Raw genomic sequence first — 22,020 nt, 5'->3', positions numbered from 1 at the left:
GTTTGGGTCTCCCCATATTTGATGGTGGGTTAACCCACTTAGATTGGTCCATGATAGACATTTCACATCTTTAAACAGATTTTAAAAACACTCACAATGTATATATGGTCCCTCTGGACCCAGGCCTACCTGGGTGTATGTCCATTCCACAGGTCTATGTGAGCCAGTGTAGTATAGTGGTTCGATTCTGGGACTAGGATCTGGGAGATCCACATTCAAATCCCTATTGTGCCGTGGAAGCTTGCTGGGTGACCTTGGGCTAGTCATAGACTCTCAGACTCATAGGGTTGTTACGCGGATTAAATGGAGATGATAAGAATAATGCAGACCACCTTGGGTCCCCATTGTAGAGAACGGCAGGATACAATTGAAGCAAATAAAATTTATCCTTGCTAGATCTTCTGCCTTGTAATGCTCACAAGGAAATCCAGGTATATTCTCAAACAATAATTCCACAGTCTCTCTTTATTAGCAGATAACGTTTCCATGCCATTTAATTGCACAACATGTGAAAAAGGGAGCAAAAGTGTCAATTCATCTCGCATTTGTGTTTGGACTGGCAGGAGAGTGAATGGAACAAATTAGTTTGATGAGTGGCTGATGATGATGTTTCCCAGGGAAGAAACAAAGAGCCACTGCCAAACTCAAGGGGACATAAACAAAGGTCTTAGAGAAACTCTGCATTATGCACAAATAATCTGCAGGCTGCTTTTATATTGTGGCTATTGTATTCTTTCTGTTACATTTGGCAGGGTTCATGCTTTATCACTCCATTCACAATTTCACTGTGGAAGCCTTCATACAGAAGCCTGGCTCCTAATCACCTGTGGCTGAAACTGCCTCAGTTCTACAGCATCTCAGTACGATGTGGCTGATGCCCAATAAACTGCCAGAATACCACTATATGCATGCAGTTATGTTCTGCCAGCTATTTACTGGCTAAGAGTCAAATCAAATATGCATGCGCTCATGTTACAATCCTCCTGTACTACTTACTAATACGTCATACACTTGGGAACTGCCCATTTGAAGGTCTCTCAGAGCAAAATGCATGTGGAATTGTCACAAATTCTCCAAGCTCAGCCCTACTACTGGGAGGGGGAGGGGTTGTGGCTCAGTTTGTAGAGCATCTGCTTGGCATGCAGAAGGTCCAAGGTTCAGTCCCCGGCATCTCGTTAAAGGGACTAGGCAAGAAAAAAGGTAATGGTAAAGGTTCCCTGTGGTACTGGGTCATTCCTGACCCATGGGGTGACATCACATCCCTACGTTTCCTAGGCAGACTTTGTTTACGGGGTGGTTTGCCAGTGCCTTCCCCAGTCATCTTCCCTTTACCCCCAGCAAGCTGGGTACTCATTTGACCGACCTCGGAAGGATGGAAGGCTGAGTCAACCTTGAGCCGGCTACCTGAAACCAACTTCCGTTGGGATCGAACTCAGGTCGTGAGCAGAGCTTGGACTGCAGTACCACTCTGTGCCACAGGGCTCCTTAGACTAGGCAAGTAGGTGATGTGAAAGACCTTTACCTGAGACCCTGGAGAGCCGCTGCCAGTCTGAGTAGACAATACTGACTTTGATGGACCACGTGTCAGATTCCATATAAGGCAGCTTCATGTGTTCATGTGTACTTTGCAACAGTGTTTGTTAGGACAGGCAGTCTGGAGGCACAGCTACATTTGAGTAAGGCAAGCAGGTAGGTACCTGGCCATTGCTGCCTAGCTAGTCTCGGGAAGGCCAAGCAAGGCAGCCACCTTGCTTGGCCTCCCCTAGCAACTGCCACTTAAGCTGCAGTCCCTCCCTTATGGGCAGCTTCATTGCTGGCACCAAGCGAAGCAGAGAAAAGACCAGCAGCTAACTCTTCTAGCAGACTGCCAGAGTGGCAAAGAGAGCCTTATGGTTAGGGTTGCCAGGGGCTCCGGTTTTTTTGGGGAACTGAGGCAGGGATTGCGGGTGTAGGGCTGTGATCGCGTCACTTTTGGTTTACACCCGGAAGTGCTGCATCACAACAGGAAGTGATGTGATTGCATCAGTATGGCCACACAGGCACACGATCCCCGCTTCCAAGCCGGGCACTGGATTGGTGGGCAATTGCCCGGCAATCTAAGTGACCTGGCAACCCTACTTATGGTGCTACCTTACACACTAACTGGGGATAGAGTGCCCCCAAGCGCATCCATGACCACTCCCCTGGAGGCGTACCCACATGCAACTTCTGCAGAAATGTCCAAAGTGTTCAGGAATATCACTGTTGGAAATCACTACTGACACTCCACCTATCACAAAAGCAAGGACAGAAAGCCTCTGACGTATGTTCACTTGTCTTTAACAAGCATTAGTGGATTTGGTCTCTGGAATCCTGTCCATCACTTCCTGCAAAAGTAGATGCCTTTCATCATACTAAGCAGCTGGGCTTTTCTTGGACCTCAAGAAGAGTGATTTAGTTGGAGGAGGCAGGATAATGCTGAACATCAAAAGAAGCCCCCCGCATGTGTGGAAGGGAGCTGGGCTGCTTAATTCCCCTCCAGCTGGGAAAACAGATCAGCCTGTTGATATTTGCCACCCCCAATTACATATTACTCCAGTGCCTCAGCTTCCCCCATATGAAGTCTTGAGAACAGGAATTCATCTGCCCGTCGGGAAAAGTGGTATATTTTCCTCTTATTTATTTTATCATTTTTGTTGTTGTTTCTGCCCCATGCTGCTCTCTTTGCTCCTAGTTTACTGAGTCTTTGAACCCCCTGCAGATGGCTAAGAGCGAATCTGAATATTCAAATTGTTATCAGCTGCCCACCAGAAGGGGCTTAGTCTGGATCACAACTATCTTCCCCTGACATGCACTGGCCTACAGGAAAAGGTGGGGAGATTCTGGAAGATTTCTTTCTAATATATTGTTTTAAAAGGAAATGACTCCCTTCTACCTTAGCCTGATGCTACCTGGGATATTATCTGAGACATGTGGAATAAAAACCACAGGGAAATAAAAGATTGGCAACACAGAATGTGCAAACACCCTGGGGGAGATGTGCAAAATCTGGAGGTTTTTTTTTTTTTTTTTTGCAAAACAGATCCAATTAGTGCTGAGCATTGTAGGCATATTAGTATCTACAACTGCACATCATGTTCCCAATTCAAAAGCATAAGCAGTACAAGTGAATGCAGATCTGAAACATTGCTATGCATCACATGCACAATTGGCTTAATTGCACAGCTAGCAACTTGTCTAATTAAAGTACTTAAAAAAACAAATCCATATTTGTAAAGCTGCAGTCCTTCTAGGACACTTATCTACACTTCAAATATGTAGTTGTTACTTCAACATTTATTAGGACAAATTTACAAGCTATTATTCCAATCTGACACAGAAACAGACCAAGTTAAAACATGTATGATTAGATGGATGTAAAACTTTGAGGAAGAAATATCTCTCCAACAATGGGAAACTTTATGGACGAAAGATATAAAATTTACAGCCAGCCAAACATTAAGAGAAATTTGGTATGAGATATTTTATTGGTGGTATATTACTCCAAAGGGTATCGAGAAGAGGGACAACTATAAAGGGAAATGGTTGGAAATGTAAAAAGGTGGACAGTACCTCTTATCATATGTGGTGGACGTGCAAAAAGACAAATATTGAAAAGAAATACATGCCGAAATCTAGAAGTATGCCGAAATACCTGCTGAAAGCCAAGAATATGCTATTGGGCATTTTACCCAAAAAATGTTCCAAAAATTTTGGAAGAATTGTTCAGATATACATTTGCAGCAAAATGGAAAGCAGAAGAGTGTCCATATAGAGAGGACTGGGAAAGCAAACTGACTGAATATGCAGTAATGGCAAAATTACTGAACCATGTGAAAAAAGCCCAATTAAAGAATTACAAGATAAATGGACAGCATACTATTTATATTAGCCTTAAAGAATGGGGAGCAGAGACAGAGATTGTTGAAATGATACATATGAATTATTTAAAATCCTCTTGATATACTATACTGAAAAGGCGTTAAAAGGGGGGAGATTTAAACATATCATGGATAGATGATAATAAAATGTGGATTCAATTTTTATTATTTAGGAAGTATTTTTACAAATGTATAATAGTAATTACCATTGCAAGCTTTTTAATCTATCCTTATTGTATTGTATAGGGTATTTTAGGATTTATGTTGAGATATATTATGATAATTACCACTGAATGCCAACTAATACATCACTATTTACTGTTCATAATTGTTGTTATTATCACATATTGTTTATTGTTTATTACATCATTGTTTATTGTATCATATGTGTGTTTTTCCTTGTTCTTTTATGCAGTTGTAATAATGATTGTGATATGGATTCTATTTTTTCTTCTTTCTGTTCTGTTTATTTTATATTTAAAATCTTGTTTAAAGTGGTAACTGTAATATTTAGGGTGTTTCACCTCGCCCCACATCCCCAGCACTTCTAGGACTTTTGCAGCCACAGGGATCCATGGGAATTTCTCTACACTCAAGTGAAACTGAAAAATTGCCAGACAATAACCTCACATTCTATTCTCAAGAGGTCCCCTTACAATACAGGCCTGCCCAATCGCATAATCAAGTCTATATAAGCTCACCTCCATCTCTATTAGCATCCCCTACCACTGCAGTAACTCAAATACTCTAAACCTCTGGCTCCAACCATTGGCAGGAAAGGGCACAAATTTACAAGGACTCTCTTATAGGCTAGCATCTGAGGTCCACTTCCACCCTAAGTCGGTTCTTCCACCACCATGAGTCTTGACAAGGTTCAGCGGGTTGAGCTCCAATCCCCGAGGAGCCAATATTTCCCCTATTGGGGAGACATGCTGATTGCCAGGCTCCCACTGGAGGCGGGGGATACCCTGGTCTGGGGCCCCTCCCCTGGTACCAATCAGTTGGCTGGCAAGGGACTTGCAGGCAGCAAAAGGAAGCCTAGTCTTGTGTTGCCAGCAACTTAGTGATGTCACTTCTGGCGTGCACTAGAAGTGAAATCATCACGTCGCCAACAATGCAGGGATACTCTGGTATCTGGGCAAAAACTCTAAAGTACAAATGACTTCTACCATAGAGTTGTTGCCCAAATACTAAAGCATCCCAGTTTTACTGGCAACATGATGACATCTCTTTCGGAGAACGCTGGAAAAGACATTGTCACGTAGCCAGCAACTCCAGCCCAGGTTTCTGTTCACTCCCAGTAAGTCCTCCCACAAACCCTGCTGGTTTCCAGGGAGTACCTCTATCAGTATCAGTGACTGAAACTGATAGCTATGCATAAGTTCCCTCAGCAGAGCTCCTTGGGGCATTTCAGATTGAGTGTTGGGGGAGGGCTTTTAAGCACTACCTGTATACCATGTTCCTCGGCCAAATTATGAGTTCCAAGTGGGGAACTCCCAGACCCCATGTGATAGCTGGTCACACAGATTTTGTAATGTTTGACTAAGCCCACAATAGTGTGTGTGTGTGTGTGTGTGTGTAAATACCTGACTGACAAAACAGAGATCAAGATAAAATTATTGTAATCATTTCAGCAAAAGCAGAAACTTTTAACAAAATAAATTAACCCAACTGTTTTGTCAATCATTTACAGAAATGTCTCTTTGACTGCATCCCATTAAGCATACAAAAAAGGTTCTATTTAGCTGTTTTTTCTTCTTCATATACATACATACTGTGACACACACAAAACTTAAGTTGTTGGGAGAGAAAATAAGAAAACCGCTAATCTACCAATCAAACAGATTAAGACTGATACTATATTATGAAAAAAGTCAATACACCCCAATTTTGCACAATCTATTCTCTATTCTCTGTGCAAGGATGGATTAGTGTTGGCTTTATGGAGATCTCCAGTCACCACCTGGAGGTTGGCAACCTTAGGTACAGGGCTGTAATGAGTTTTGGGCTGATCTTTCTGTAAGGATGAATTATAATTTTTGTTTCTGCATGGATAACAATGTCCCGTGTGGCTATAAAAGATCATGCTGGTCAAATGTGCTTTACACTGACAATGATACTGATAAAAACACAATGCAGGAAAGTCTCCATTTACATTCTATTAATTGAGCTGTAAGATACAGAGGCTCTGGTTTATGCAGGCCTCAGACAACTTTTTGCCTTTCTACCAGTGCATTCTGAAGCAGAGTCACACCCTCTTAAGTCTATTGAAGTCAATTGGCTTAGAAGGGTGGAACTCTATTCAGGAGTGCAGCGCTGTGATTTACTGTACAGGGTGGCAGAAAATCCAGATATACAGACTTCTTGTGCTTTGACATTCTGTTCTCTGCTTCATTTAATTGAAGCTCAATCAAGCACACAGAGTGCCCACATACAGAGTTGGACAAATAAAAGAAGCCATCTTCTGTGTGTGTAGGGGGGGGGGATAAGGTACGGGGGGGGAGGATTGTAAGATAACAAAGGACAGATTAGAAGACCATTTTAGTGCACTTCATTACAGAAGCAGCGTTTTAGACTTTGAGATGATTGACTAGTGATTTCCCCCCCATTCGTTCAATAACAAAGAAGCTGTGATTAGCTTAAGAAAGGTCCCTGTTGTTCATGAAGAAGAGATGGAAAGTTTCTAAAAGAGCAATTACTTAGCCTCTGTTGCAAACGTATATAAGCGAATGGCAGCAGGATGAAGGACTTGTTAATACAAGAGTTTCTGCTGTGAATTATAGATACAATGCTGCTATCAATTCCCTTGGCAATGCATTATATACTGTCAGCATGAGAAACTTCTCTAGATGACCATGAGAACCCTGCTAGGTTGGGGTTGTAGACTGCCATTTGGATTCCGCAGTTCCATTGAATGCAAGACTACAAGTAAGACCACAACCTTTTCTTTTATAAAACTGCTGTGTGTGTGTTTGATGGCCAAGTTGCTCTTGTGAACACTATTCTGATTTATTTTTACATACAACGTAAATCAAATAATACTGTAGCTCAAACTTTTATCCAATTTATATCATTCTTCACCTAGGGAATGCTGGCACAGACCAATTGACACTAATTTTCTCTGTGTCAAAGAACTACAGGATACTTTGCATGCAATATACAAAAGAGTTAAAGGCAGAAAATTCTGAGATCCCAATCCAGACAGTGTGTAGCAGTTCCTAAGCACATCATGGGTCTCAGTATTAGTGTTAAGCCAAAATGGGAAGTGAATTTCACCAGTATTTTTGCTCTAAATGTCTTCTCCCCCAATTTGACATTTTTGTGACTTTGCAAGAGGATTTGGAACTGTTCACAAGGCAGCTGTTTTAGGAGGAACAGGGAATACATCTCTGCTATTGGTGGCTCTCTCACACATATCTAGTCATGCTTAGTTGACTTCTTAGGGCTGAACATGATTGCAGATGCATGTCTGATTGATAATGCCATGCGGATGGATGAAATCCACTTCCAGATGTACAGCAAAGTCTATTCACATTGCAGTACTTTCAAGTAAAGGCATATTCAGAAGTGCACGCTGAAGTGCAAACCCCCATGCACCTTTTTACCTAACTAGGCTGTACAACTTAAACTAAAATGGGGCAGAAGTATTATTTCACAGTGTTACTAAACAGCAAAACTGCCATTGTGACAAGACAGAGAGGGCTGGCCAGGGGTCTGGAATGAGCAGTGGGGACCCACTGCCTCCTTCCGTCCTCCTGAGTTACAGTGAGGGCCGTGGGATGACTTAATTCCCCTATAGTGACACCATCACATAACCAAATTCAAGGTGGAATGTTGTGCCATGGCATTACTATGTTCATGACACAATCCCAGGTTGACTCTCATCATCCAATTAAGGGCCATTTCTGCACCATTCACTTATAGCAAATTATCCTCATGGTCTATCTGCGAGGTTTGGCTGTGTATTCAAAATTTCTGACGGCATGTCACCTCTTTCACTGTTGTATTTGTTCTACTGGTTCTACTGGTGAACATTTTTTATGCTTTCCTGAAAAAGTTTTTTCCCCCCAGGGAAAGTTCTTTTCCCCCCAGGGAAGTATGGCGTCATTCGTGACATTGCAGGGCACTCCCCCCTCTTCCCCCCTTTTTTTGTTTTTGAGCATGCGCTCTAATGATGGTTCGCTGTGATTGGCTACCGTCTCACTTGGTTCCTTTTTAAAATTGTTTCCTTCACTATTTTTGGGTGATTCTTGTGTCACATCTCCATTTTAGGAATTGCCACATTTCCACGGGATGTAGGAAGGTCAATTTACTCAAAATGGATGCCATGACCCAAACCGCAATCTCCATGCAGGCACATTACCTCACCCCCCCCCCCAAATCACAAAGTTGCCGTCCCCTCGGTTATTACAGTTGCGCACTTGATGGATGGCAGGCTACAGAGTTCATTTTAAAGCATTCCTCTCCCTTCAATCTCTGAGGATAAAATCTGGCCATAGGATTGTGTTGTGTGGGAACAACATCAAAGAAGAAATCATGATCATGGCCCCTTTGCAATCTGATGGGGGGAATTTCCAGCGGCGAAAATGTAATGAGCAATGAGATACATGTGCCAGAAATAATCGGGGTGGGGGGAGAGTCCAATGCTCCATCCTGTGCTAGTAAAAATAAAATTAATTCTAAAAAGTTAAAGAGCAGGGGGAATGGGAGGGAGAGAGGAATCCTGTCCTTGGGATTGTTTTGTGCAGGAACCGTATCAGCAAATGCTACATCACGCCCCTTTCATGGGTTATGAGCCTGTTTCTGGGGGGGGGGGGGACCATGCCGGCCAGGATGAAGCAGCTAAGAAGCCTCCTCAGAGGGGCTTTGCCTCTGCAGAAGCCTCTTCCTTCCCCTCCATGGAGGGGATAAAAACCTTTTTTCCAAAATGAAGACAGGAAAAAAGGCTTTCCCCTTCATAATGGAAAGCGGCCCTGCACCACCTAAAAAGGACCACCAGCATCCAGGGAGGCATTCCCAGGGTGAAAGGGGTTTGGAAGCTGCCTAAAGGCAGCTCTGCCCCCCTGGAACGCCCTGGAAATGTCTCCCAGGATACTAGCATGGGGATTTGCGCCAGGAGAATGCTGGCAGACGGCCCCGCCGGCGCCCAAACCCAAGCGTCCCGGGGCCAGTGGCAATGCCCTCTGTGGCAAGTGCCCATTATCCCGGGATAATGGGCACTTACACTGCAGCGGGGTCACGTCACCTCCTAAGCCGACTCGACCCCCTTCAGGAATGCCCAGTATGTCTCCTATGAAATGGAGTTAGCAGCAAAATCAGCGGGGTGGGGTGGGGTGGTCAGTTCAACGCTCCTACGTTCCTTCACTACATTAAATTTTAAAAAAATTAAAAGCAGGGAAATAGTTGGTGGGCAGGGAGGAGAGGGAGAATGGGGGAATAGGAGGGAAATGGGCAACAAAGTGGGTGTGGACAACGGAGGGGCGGAGAAATGACCAGCATCCCAAACTTGTCTGCACCTCGGGGGGGGGGGGTGTCTTGGAAACGGAGTAAAGAGAAACATAAGTGTTCGTCGAAAACACGGACATTAAATGGTTGGAAAACACATCCAATACCAAATGAAGGAAAAATGGTATGGACACAAAAAGAAAAAACGTTTCATTAAAGGTTACAAATAATTAGTGTGGATATGGCCAAGGTCTCATTTTAACTTTTTAAAGTGAAAACCATAGTGCCGTAAGAGCAACAGAGGATGTCAGTGAACAAGCAGGCAAAAATGTATGGAAGAGTAAAAGGTAGCAATTTTCACAATATCTTTCAGAGAGTGAAAACCGAACTTCATAAAAAAGTTAGTGCAGAACTACACATCACAGTCGGGCAGCCTCAAAAGATCATCCGAATAGGCCCACAGTCCTTTCTGAAATAGTCATTTACACATATCATGCATTTGAAATCCAAGGTAAGTAACTTCCATTTTCTTTGTCTTTTCCCCTCTTTTCCTGTGCTGAAAATTTCTCTTGTACTCAATGCATTCCCCTCCCTCCCATTTTCCCCAGGCTATCTGTTGAATTCCACACACGCTTGCACAGACGGGATCAATCCGAGGCTGACTCGCCTTCAGCTTATCTCTGCTCCAAATGATTGATTTTCTCTCTTTAAGGGTAATTTGCTGGTGAATTCCATGTATTGCAAAAAAACCTTGTGAAATCTAATTCATTCCGATTGGCAACCAGCACTTTTGGGGAAGAATACTGCAGAGCTGTCCATTAGCCTTTACACTGATAATCTATGTAGGACATTTCTACTGCATGTGCCTACATTGAATGTTAATACATGTTAATGAACACCTGTTAATGAGGACAATTAATGTTTATGAAGACAATTGACCTCTCTGTGCGTACACACATACAAGGGAAACGCATAATCTTAGTGCCCATTTTATTGATGGGACGGGGAGGCCGACAGGAACTTGCTTAAGGCCGACAATGAATCTTTGGCAGAACAGAGACAAACCTATGCCTTCAAGGGATGAGTCCAACAGATAATGTCAGGTGGTCCCAGTCACTCTCAAAATGGCAGAAGGATATATCTCAGTGCTGGTCCCTCCCAAGTCCAGGCTCTACTGGAACTGGTATAATCTAGCAGTTATAATAAGACAGAGGCAGCAGCCACAATGACAGCGGGACTATGTGAGGGCCGAGGTGAGGAGTTTTGCCTCTTTTTAATTGTAATTATTTCCATTTAAGCTCTTTTGTTAGAGTTGTAAGTACACTGGGTGACAATATTGGCAGAAAGGAAGCATACAAGTGCTCTTAAAACAGTAAACAAAATACTAGGTGGCCCCAGGCAAGGCACAGTTCTCACAGCCTTAGCCTCCCCACCCTCCACTACAATATGAAAAGTAATACTACTGTCCTACTTCCCACGGCTTTGTAAAATCTACTGAAATAATGTACGTGAAGGCCTGTGAACATCAAGCAAAGTACATACATGTTATAATCATTGCTATCACTGGCAACAGCTATAGAGGAATCAGACTTTTCGACAATGCCTTGTCTAAAGTTCCTAACAACTCTACTGGATGTAGAAATGTAATTTTGAATGGCCTCCATTGAAAGGTTGAAGTGATCAAAGACAAAACTCTCCCCCCCCCCGCCATATGGCCTAGTTGCTCACAGAGATCATCCCTGAACTTCTGTTCCTGCACTCTGTTATGGGTCACTTCTTTATAAGAAATGTGTCAATGAACTTCTTGGAATTCAGGGTGCGACATCAACACTAATTAACTTGCTGCAATGGTGAGGAAGAATTAATAACACTTAGGTACCTATAGTTTAGTTACACTTCAATAATAACAACAATAACAACAATAAGAATACCTTCTTTCCACTTGTGTGCGTGTGCAAAGTGCTGTCAAGCTGCAGCCGACTTATGGCAACTCCAGAAAGGGACTTTCAAGGCAAGTGAGAAGCAGAGGTGGTTTGCCATTGCCTTCCTCTGCAGAGTCTGCCTTGGTGGTCTCCCTTCCCAAGTACTGACGCTGCTTAGCTTCGAGATCTGACGAGATAACCATAACTAGAACTACTGCTTAAAAAAATTCTTCTCTTGATCCTCATTGTCTCTTTGTACATTTGCTTGTTTTCCCTGGAGAGTTTAATAGTGCTCTCTTTTAATTTGCCCCTTAAACAAATGAGCTGTCACCTGCTGCATGAAGGCTCTAGTAGCATGATAGATTCAGTCAGATATGTCCTTGTAAATCTGTCTCTCATCTTCCCTATCTCACCTAGTGCCATCCCTCTCAAAAGAACGACTACCACTACCAAAAACAGCAATAAATAATTGCATGAGAAACTAATACGAAAGCACACTGTGCCATGCAAATAATTGTGAAAAATACTAATTTCTTTTATGGACTCCAATATTGGACTCGGGAAGCCTGGGTCTAGCCATTCATAATCTTCTCTCAGAATGCAGACTGATACTTGCTCCCTTCTCTCAGAATACATGGATTTTTAATAACAGTTTCCTTCTTTCTGTGCTCTCCATGTGCTGTGTTATATTTTTTAATGGCCACAGCTTTATATTCTATCAGATTTTTTTCCATCCAAGAACATAATTAAGGCTTGCTGCATCAGACCAATCCTCCACATAGTGCAGCCTGCTGTGTCACACAGCGGCTAACCAGTTGCTCTGGAGGGCCAAACGCACAGGGCACAGAGGCCGAGGCTTTCCTCTGATGCTGCCTCCCAGCACTGGTATTCAGGCTTGCTGCTTCTGTATATGGAGCCACCATGGCCAGTAGCCACTGATGGGCCTCTCCTGCATGAACCTGTCGAATCCCCTTTAAGACTATTTATGCTCGTGCCCATCACCACATCCACAGGCAATGAATTTCACAGTTTAATTTTGTTTCAATGTGTGTGTGTGTTAAGTGCCGTCAAGTCTTTTCCGACTCATGGCGACCCTATGAATCAATGTCCTCCAAAGTGTCCTCTCCTTAACAGCCTTGCTCAGCTCTTGCAAACTGAGGGCTGTGGCTTCCTTTATAGTCAATCCATCTCTTGTTGGGTCTTCCTCTTTTCCTGCTGCCTTCAACTTTTCCTAGCATGATTGTCTTTTCCAGTGACTCTTGTTTTCTCATAATATGTCCAAAGTACGACAGCCTTAGTTTAGTCATTTTAGCTTCTAGGGTCAGTTCAGGCTTGATTTGTTCTAAAACCCACTGGTGGTCCAGAGTATCCGTAACACTCTCCTCCAACACCACATTTCAAAGGAATCTACTTTCTGTTTCAATGTACTTACACTGAATGATAAAAACAAGTTATCATTTGTGCATGCCTCACACCTCCTGGTTGGTTTTTAAGAGCAGATGAGATATTTTCATGTATGTGAACCAAGACAGGAGGGGAGGAGATGTACTGTACCAACAGTGTACCTCAACAATCCTTGGGTAGCCGGGAGAAAGAATGATGAAACTTCTGGGGCTAGTTACCCCTTTGGTAGCAGCCTTCAGATATTTAGAGGCTCTAACTGCAGAGCAACCTCTTACCATTGGGTTTATTCAAGTAGATTGAAATGGGCTGGGGCAGTAGTGGTAGTCCAATAAAGGAAAGGAAATTTTAAAAAATCCATCTCGCTCTACCACAGATAAATTATTTACTAGTCTAAAAAAGAAAAGGAAACCAGTATTTTCTTCCACTTGTCATACCATCACTTCTCTGTACCTGTAATATTAGTTTACACTACTGATTAGTATAACAAAATATTCATTTTGAATTGTTATGACATAACATATCAAACATAACATATGACATAATATTAACCCCTTTATACTGACACAAGCAGCCAAGCGTGGTGAAGATGGCAACATCAATTTCTGTAGCAGGTTAACTCTAAGCGATATTTTTTGGCACCAGTTTAAGACCAGCTGCTTTGCTGTCAACTTACCCACCATACCTGTGGCAGAAAAAGAGGGACATATATGTTGTAGTTTTACATTTCCTCTTTGGTACAATCCCATTCAAAACATGAGAAATAAAGCACTTGTAGGGTAAGGTTGGGCATGGGCCAACCTGGAGGAGAGGCAGGGAGGGATCAGACCCTGAAGCATGTGGCAACTTCTCTACCCAAGATTTGGGTGAACTGAGGACCTTCCCTGAACCACAGTGAATTTCAGAAAGTTAACTAAAATTTTATCTCATGTGATTCAATAAAAACAAATTGCTTACCTATAACTGTAGTCCTTTAAGGTAATCTGAACAGTCACGTTGATGGGCTTTGCACCAGCACAGAACAATGAAACAGAAACTTCTAGAGCTAGCTTTTAGGTGTGAAATCATTTCTTTCTTCAGACTTTTGCAGGCACAAACATCATCAGTGTGATTGATACACAGTCACCATGAAGAAAGAGTGGCTCTTTCTTTCTTATGGCATATCTGCATGCATGGTTTCAGAAGAGACAGCCATCTTGTTCTACTCTTTTTCTAATGCTGGTGTAGGGACTTAGAGAACAGATCATTAAAATTACTTCTCCAGATATTACATTACTATTAACTCAGTTAAAAATTTTTTGCCCAAATTGTAGTGGTTATCAGTGAGAGTCAATTCCAAAAACATGATCAGTCTCATTGTTGGAGATATAATGCATAAAAGGCACATCTTGTACATATATTTTGTTAGTACAAGACTATTTTATCTTTCAGGAAAGAAGGAATATATGAACTTAATTCTACACTATATCATGGTTGAATTAGATGACTGGCCTGTATCCAATGAGTAGGCAGTATATAAAAAATAAGATGCATTTATTGAAATTTGGTCATTTTTTGTGTGCTTTAGAGATGTTAAAAACACATCTCCAAAACATTTTTTGGTGTGCTTCAGAGATGTTAAAGAGTATCAACCCCCTTTTATTCTTAATGTGTGTTTTGTATTCTCTGCTTCTCACTGTTGCCTTCCTTTATACTTTTCTTCATATACAAATGTATTTATTTGAACACAATGACCTATAGGTAAATATTGCTACTGCTTTATAAGTTGTCTATTAAGGCTTAAGGTAAGTTTGACTGAAGTATTATTTGACATGGTAATGTCAGTAATACATGAAGAACTGCAAAGAAAAAGCTTAAACTTATTTTGAAGTAATATAACTGTTATTACATTTTAAAAAATATTTAAATGAACAGTAACAGGGTCCAGGTGACTTTGGTTTTGTTTTCAGCCCATCCGCTTCATAACGCTTTTCTTTGAAACACTCCTGTCCTTGAGCACACTGTTCCTAGTTTTAAAGGAGTGTTTCATTATGAAGAGAAAGAAAAGAAGGAGAGGGAGATTTCCTTCCAATGTCACAGATTTCCCATATATTTTTTCTATCCCAAATAAGCCTTTCAAATTTTCATTTAAAACGTCCAGGGGATTTTTTTTGGGAAGGTAAGGAGCCAGTAGCCCTGACATGGATAGCCCAATCTCATCAGACCCTGGAATCTCATCAGACCCCTGCAGGGTTGGCCCTGGTTAGCATTTGGATGGGAGACCTCCAAGGAAGTCCAGAGTCACTATGCAGAAGCAGGCAATAGCAAACCACCTCTGAAAGTCTCTTGCCTTGAAAACTCCAAAGGGGGTCACCATAAGTGGCTGTGACTTGATGGCCAAAAAAATAATAATGAGCCAGCATGGTGTGACTCTCTTTCAGTGTAATCTACCTCGCAGGGTGGTTGTTGTGAGGATAAAATGGAGGCAAGGAGAATGATGTAAGCCACTTTGGGTTTCTGTTGGGGAGAAGAGCAGAGTATTAAATATCTAAATAAATAAATATGTTTTCTTTAACAAGGTAATGATGTCCTTTTGCATTATGCTATATGATATGGAATAGAGGAAGAAATTAGATAAGCAAATGGACATGAGGTAGAAATTGATTCACATTTCCTTATTTACAGTTCCTAGCCCCACACTACCCTGCCCTGGATGGTCCAGGCTAGCCTGATCTCATCAGATCTCAGAAGCTAAGCACCATTGGCCCTGGTTAGTACTTGGACGGGAGACGTCCTAGGAAGTCCAGGGTCATTATGCAGAGGCAGGCAAAGGCAAACCTCCTCTGCACATCTTTTGCTTTGAATAAGGGTTGCCATAAGTCAGCTACAACTTGATGGCACTTTCACCGCCACCACTTCCATATTCACCAATCCATCTACAATGACACTTAAAGAAATAAGCTTTGGATTGTGGCAAGTCATACATCCCCAGACATGGGAGACTCTGCCCTGCAAGGACATTCATGCTGTTCCCTTGTCCAAAGTCTGAGGAATGCAGATAGCAAAGCTACCTAAGCACTGTCACAACCACACAAAAAGAAGCGGGGATAGTCTGAACTAAACTGATGATAGGAACCTATTTATGGTGTAGTTGAATGACCAATGTGAGCAGATTTTAAGCACTTTTAGAAATAAATGGTTGATAAAGGATGATACTAATGACAGCTGAATCAAAATTTTGCACAGAAACTGCCCTCTGGTTTGGCTTAAATAACCAAAAACCTCTGGGCTGATTGGCAGGGAAACCATTCCCCCTTTTCTCCTTGTACAATGTGCTTAGGGACAACAGAGAAGTTTTAGGCAGTATAAGCAGCGCATATATGTGACAATAACACAACTGCAAACATTCACACAGAGAGAGTAGACCTCCCCTTACACTTGTACAACATTAGCGCAAGAGGAATTCTCCTAGTAAAATGTTAAACAATCAGTTTGAAAGGATGTGGATAGAGGAATAGCACAAAAATAGAGGAAAGCAGGAAATATAAGAAGGGGGGGCAAACTTTCCTTCCTGTGAAGGAGTGGCTCATTAGTATTCATCATGGTAAAACAGTTTCTTGTGTTTTGGCGTGATGACCACAGAGAAGGCGAGATGCTTTTCAGCAGAGTAAATAAAACTATTTCAGCAAGATTCTAAAAATGATTCTCTTCCCCAAGAGGCCTTTTCAGATGAGTAATCCTGCTATTTCATATGTATGCCCATTGTGAGCATCTGCGTCATTCCCCCTTTTCAGCATCACAGCTTCACGAATGCTAATACCTGTTTATGCCCCTGCTAGGAAGCAGATCTATACACTGGGTGCAGGTCTTCTTCAAATCCTCCCTTCCAAGGCAATTGTATCTGTTTTACATTTCTCCCCTCAATAATACTCTCCTAGTCAGAGCAAATAATGAGTGAAGGGAAACTCTATCCAGTCCTTATGAAAATTCTTACAAGCTGCAGACATGAATCGGGGATCTACTGTACCAGGTACTATACAAACACCCTTCAAAAGATTATTTAAACCAACTGTTTTAATTTATTTTTCTTCAAAAATCACACAAGAGGGCATTAACCCATGTAAATTTACCAACTGAATTCAAAACATCAATACAAAAGAAATTTAGGGGACATTCACAAGATTTGTTACCCCTTAATGCACATTATCGACACTGTCAGAGTAATTAAACAGATGGACTTTTTACATTCCTCTATACAACGTTTGAAGAGTAAAGTACTGAATCTAATTTTCATTCTTGTTTGTGATAAAATTCTGGATTAACCCAGAATGTTATGATTATTCCCTTTAAATGCAATTTCAGAGATATCCATCATTCAAATAAGAAAATATCTGTCCTTTTATCAAGCCTTTCTTGGCATGAACAAAGAACAGTCAACATTAAAAAAACATATATTGGAGACCACATTAAGATATAGAATGATGACTGTAGTCCATGAATAAAACTGTATGGTTTTATGAAGGGCCACCCAAATGAGGGTGTGTGTAACTTTTTTAAAAAATCTGATTTTTGTATGCACTTACCCTGTCACAATCCCACCCTGGGTCTGTGTGTTCTCACATGTATGTTGCAAGTTTGCCTGCATGTAAAAGTGTGTTTCCTCTTTATTGCTACCACCTCAAGATATAAAGCCCAGCCACTCAAGTAAGTAATGCCTTCGGGAACCCTGGTAAGCCTGCTTCTGAGCAAGTATAAATTAAAACGTCTGCCTGCTTAGGTGAAAACCTCCCCACCCAGCCGAGTTAGGAATCCTGCCTCTTGTGGGAGACGCTCTAGCTCTGCCAATGAGGTCCTTTGGCACAGAGCCTCCACTCTCTCCCCTGATCAGGTTTTTATGATGCCCATTCATCAGTTCCTCTGGCAGGTAGGCCAAATGGGCTGCTTTGCCCTGCTGAAACCAAGTTCCTGTTGTCTCTGCCTCTCCCCTCTTGTGGAAATAAACAGCTGCCATCGTTTCAGGGTCCTCAATCATAACATACTCTACTTTAACAAATCTAATCAGCTCCACTAATTACCATCGTTTAACTCCTATCAACTCCCTGTCTTGGGACACTTTCCCATTCCTGTCGCTTACTTCTTTATTCAGTCAAATAGCCAAGCTATTCTTTCAGAGGTTCTGAACTGACGCAGATGAATTCCTTCGTGATGTCTTTCTGCAACTGGTGCTAGATTACTTTTTAAAAAAAGTATTAAGTATTAGTATTAAGCATTAGTACAAATTCATGGAAGAGAGACCTAACAAGAAATATAACCCATGACAAGGCAAATGGAGCCGCTGTGATTACTGGAAGTAAAACTCTGGTTTGGTGGATGCTGAGTAGGGTTGCCAGGTCCCTCTTCGCTACCGGCGGGAGGTTTTTGGGGTGGAGCCTAAGGAGGGCGGGGTTTGGGGAGGGGAGGGACTTCAATGCCATAGAGTCCAATTGCCAAAGTGGCCATTTTCTCCAGGGGAACTGATCTCTGTCGGCTGGAGATCAGTTTTAATAGCAGGAGATCTTCTGTATATAGCACGTTGATGCTATTGTTTGTTTGGTTTTCCAATACAAACTGTTTTTGCAGATATCTCAGCATATTCTTGTACTAATTTCCTAACCTATGGTAACAGTACAGAGATGTTTGTTTTTGTTGATTACCTGGAAGTTGGCAACCCTAATGCTGAGGGAAAACAAAAGGGTATGAATGTTGAGAGCTCAAGAAAACAAAAGGGTATGAATGTTGTGTACTATCTGTGAGCTGCTCAATGCATTTGGCTGGCTATTGTTGAGGAAGAAAGAATAGACGAGGATGAACCCTTGGCTGATCGAGCAAGGTAATTCCTTTGTTCTCATGGTGAGGATTTGGTGAAAGCACCTTGAGGTACATCAAGGCTGTTCCAGTCACTCTGGTATTCTGTATCTTCTTTTACCCATTTGCCATGATGCTTAGGTAATTTTCACCAACACAAACTTTCTATCGGTTTTCATGTTGAAAATTACCTGATCTACAGCATGGCAACAGCTGACGAAATGTAACGACAGGGATCTTTTTAAAACAGCTCTAAGTCTATACCAGTTATATTGGCAGCATCATATAATCTAGCCTGATTGAATCTATAAGGCAGCTTTTGGTTTACCGGCATCTTTGTACCTTTACAAAGGTTCATACTTGTGAGGAAACAGACTGTTTAAAATTTAAGGGTCAATTACATTCTATTACCCTTTGCCTTCAAAACCCTACGGGGTCGCATAAGTCAGTTGGAATGCACTTTACACACACACCCTTTGCCTGGGAGACATCGCAAACCTGGTTTTTCAGTTGGTGTTGTGATATTTTGCATATTTGAACATATTAAAATGCCCCCATCCAACAAAGCAGGCGTGGATTGTGAACTTTCTTTACAGCCCATTCCTGAGGTTGGGGGCTAGAAGTGGTGTGAAGGCGGCATGACCCTGGGCCAGCGTAAGTGCCCACTTATCATGGAATAAGGGGCACTTACGCTGGCATAGGGCCATTTTTGTTGGTGCCTGGGTGCCACAGAGCTACACAGGGCTCCTTTGCCACGACAGCCTCTACGGGAACTAAATCCCAGAAGAAAACTGCAGTGCTGGCCGGGGGGGGGGGGGGGAAGGGGAGGGCGTTCCTGGGGCAGAGCTGATTTTAGTCAGCTTCCTTACCCCTTCCAGCTCAGGAACACCCCCTTCAGAAACAGTGGTGCTGCACAAGCTTTTTGTTGGCGAAGCATCATGGTTTTCAATGGGGCTATTTTTCCCATTTTCTATTTTTTATTTTCTAAAAGGCTTCTTCTTTTTTTTCCTTTTTGCCTTGTAGCAACCAAGAAACATCTTTGGAGGCACCTCAGCGGCACCTCAGCCATGCCATCTCTGGCCACTGAAGGGCTCAGGAATGGGCTATGAGGCTCCCTATTCTGTAGGACCTCCACAAAACATTACTGTCATTCTTTTGCAACAGGTGAATATTCACTATTTCATTTACAGCAAAGAGTATATTTCAAAACAAAATTCTCACAATCCCTTACTCCATAATTGATATTTCAGGTTAGCTTAAATGAACCCTGCAGGAGCAAAATAAATACACAAGAGAGAAGAGGTCTTTTTTTATATACTAAACACAGATGGAACTAACATGTGATACCAAAGAAGCAGGGGTTTCAGATAGCTTGGAAATACCTCCATACGATTTCAGGTAGCCCCTTACAATAATAATTGTAGATTGTGGCACAGGGGTCAGATGATGAACAAGAAATAAGACATCAATTGCAGGAGTGAAATATGAGGAATATTCGAAGCACGTAAGCCTGGGGCTGGAAAAATCCTAATGGAATTCCTAAGTGGAATGGCCCATTGCTGCAATAAATAGAAGCTCCATTAATGATTCCCGAGAAAGCAAGTAATGCTGCAGGGAAGTGGTATTGGGGTAACCACAGTCAGTGAAGAAAGAGAGAGACAGAGTGTATGTATGTGTGAGAGAGCAGGTAAATGAAGGCATTAATCCAAACAGGAGGGGGAAAAGGTTTCTGAAAAGAGAAATTAGTAGTGAGAAGTCAAAAGAACGGAGTCATTTGGAATCAGAGACAAAAATCAGTACAACTCAAGCAACTGAGACACGTTCTCATCATAATATCCAGCAGCGTAATGCATAACAAATGGTTTGGAAAGTCTACAGAACTGCCTCTCCATCTGACCAGAAAGTCCTCAGGTGGTAACAGTTTCAAAGGCCACCTCTGGAGGTGAACAGACTGGACTGGTATCTAGTAAGCTGTGTGATAATGTTCTTTCCACTCCATGTTCTTTACCTAATTTTCTCAGAAACTGTGCCAATATATAATATGTTCTACTTCACAAATTAAAAAGTAATAGTCATTTTAGGTCTGGCCTCCGAATGAGCACCCTACAAGTTGGGGTGGGGAGAAGGAAAGCACAAAGATTCTCCCGTGGTTTCCCCTACTGAACTTATATTAATATACAAGCTGACCAGTACACAAGCAAGCAGTGGGGAGGGGCTCAGTGGTGGAGCATCTGCTTGGCATACTTAAGGTCCCAGGTTCAAACCCCGGCAGCTCCAGTTGTAAGAATCAGGTAGTATGTGATGTGAAAGATCTTTGCCGGAGAGCCACAGCCAGTCTGAATAGACAATACTAGACTTTGATGGACCAGTGGTCTAATTCAGTATAAGGCTGCTCCTTGCGTTCATGTGACCATCAATTGCTTTATGAGCAAAGATACGGAGAATAAGATGATGTATAAGCCCTTTAGTGTCATTCTCATTGATTTCCACACAGCTAGAATGTCTAATTCCTGTAGATACATTTGAATGTAAATAGCCATTTTGTGCATTCAGGATATAAAATGATCCCATGGAAGAATTCTGATGAAACAACTGAAGCTTTCATTTTCATAGATTCATGATTGTCGCTAGAAAAACCCTCTCCATTTATAAAAAAAAACAACTTGAGAAAGGAAGAAATTCATTTGCACAAAATCTGTAACAGTACTTGCTGGAACTCATCAGCTACATTGTCCCCATCTTACAGAAGGAAATTATAAACTGAGAAGATACAAATCTTTAAAAATGCTCAAGGTATTTCACAAAGTTCATGGTTATCTTGGTGAATCAGTATACTTTGCCACAAGCTGTTACTGACACATCTCACAACTTTTCTCATTACAACACTGGAATTATATAGTACCACACCCAGGAGATTACAATTAAAATGGCAAACCATAAGAGGCACCCGTACAGTTAGAAGAAGAAATAAATTATGGGAAGCAGGACAGATTTAAGTTGGAAAAATCTGAATAAATTTAAAACTGGATTTGTCATTATTGTGCATTTTACAACAGACTTAACCGCCCATTCCTGAGCTGGCGGTGCCTCTTCCTAAACTGATTCCCATACGCTGTTAAACAAAAAAAAGCTATTTCGCGGCTTTTTTTTGTTTAACTGGGGCCTTTTGCCCCATCGGGGACAGCTAAAAAGCAGGCGCAGCACAGCCGTTCCCGGCACCAGCGTACCAGGCCGAACGGGGATAGGAGACCGCCTAACCAGTGGCTCCTCTCCCCAGCCCGACCCTGGCCCACCCCCCTGCACCGGCGCGGCCTCTCTACGCCATGGCCTGCGCCACGGAGAGGCTACACCAGTGGAGGGGCGAGGCACAGTCCCACGGCACTCGGCCGCCGGCGGGACTGGCCTCACCACCAGCGTAAGTGCATGTAATCTAGGTTTTACACACATGCTGAAGGCGGGGTCACGCCGCCTCCTAAGAGGTTTCAGGTTGAAACCTCAGGAATGCACTGTTAATATATATTGTAATTAGT

The 22,020-nt window shown here is 42.3% G+C and overlaps 1 protein-coding gene across 1 annotated transcript in view; it reads right to left on the bottom strand.

Moving 5' to 3' along the window:
• The window catches only part of CDH23 (cadherin related 23), a 553,698-nt gene that overhangs the window by 267,366 nt on the left and 264,312 nt on the right, over positions 1-22,020 (bottom strand). The window lies entirely within an intron of this gene.

Source organism: Euleptes europaea, chromosome 5, assembly GCF_029931775.1.
Source record: "Euleptes europaea isolate rEulEur1 chromosome 5, rEulEur1.hap1, whole genome shotgun sequence".
Taxonomy (NCBI): Eukaryota; Metazoa; Chordata; class Lepidosauria; order Squamata; family Sphaerodactylidae; genus Euleptes; species Euleptes europaea.
The sequence above is the reverse complement of the archived record's forward strand: the minus strand, read 5'-3'. Positions and strand labels throughout refer to the sequence as shown.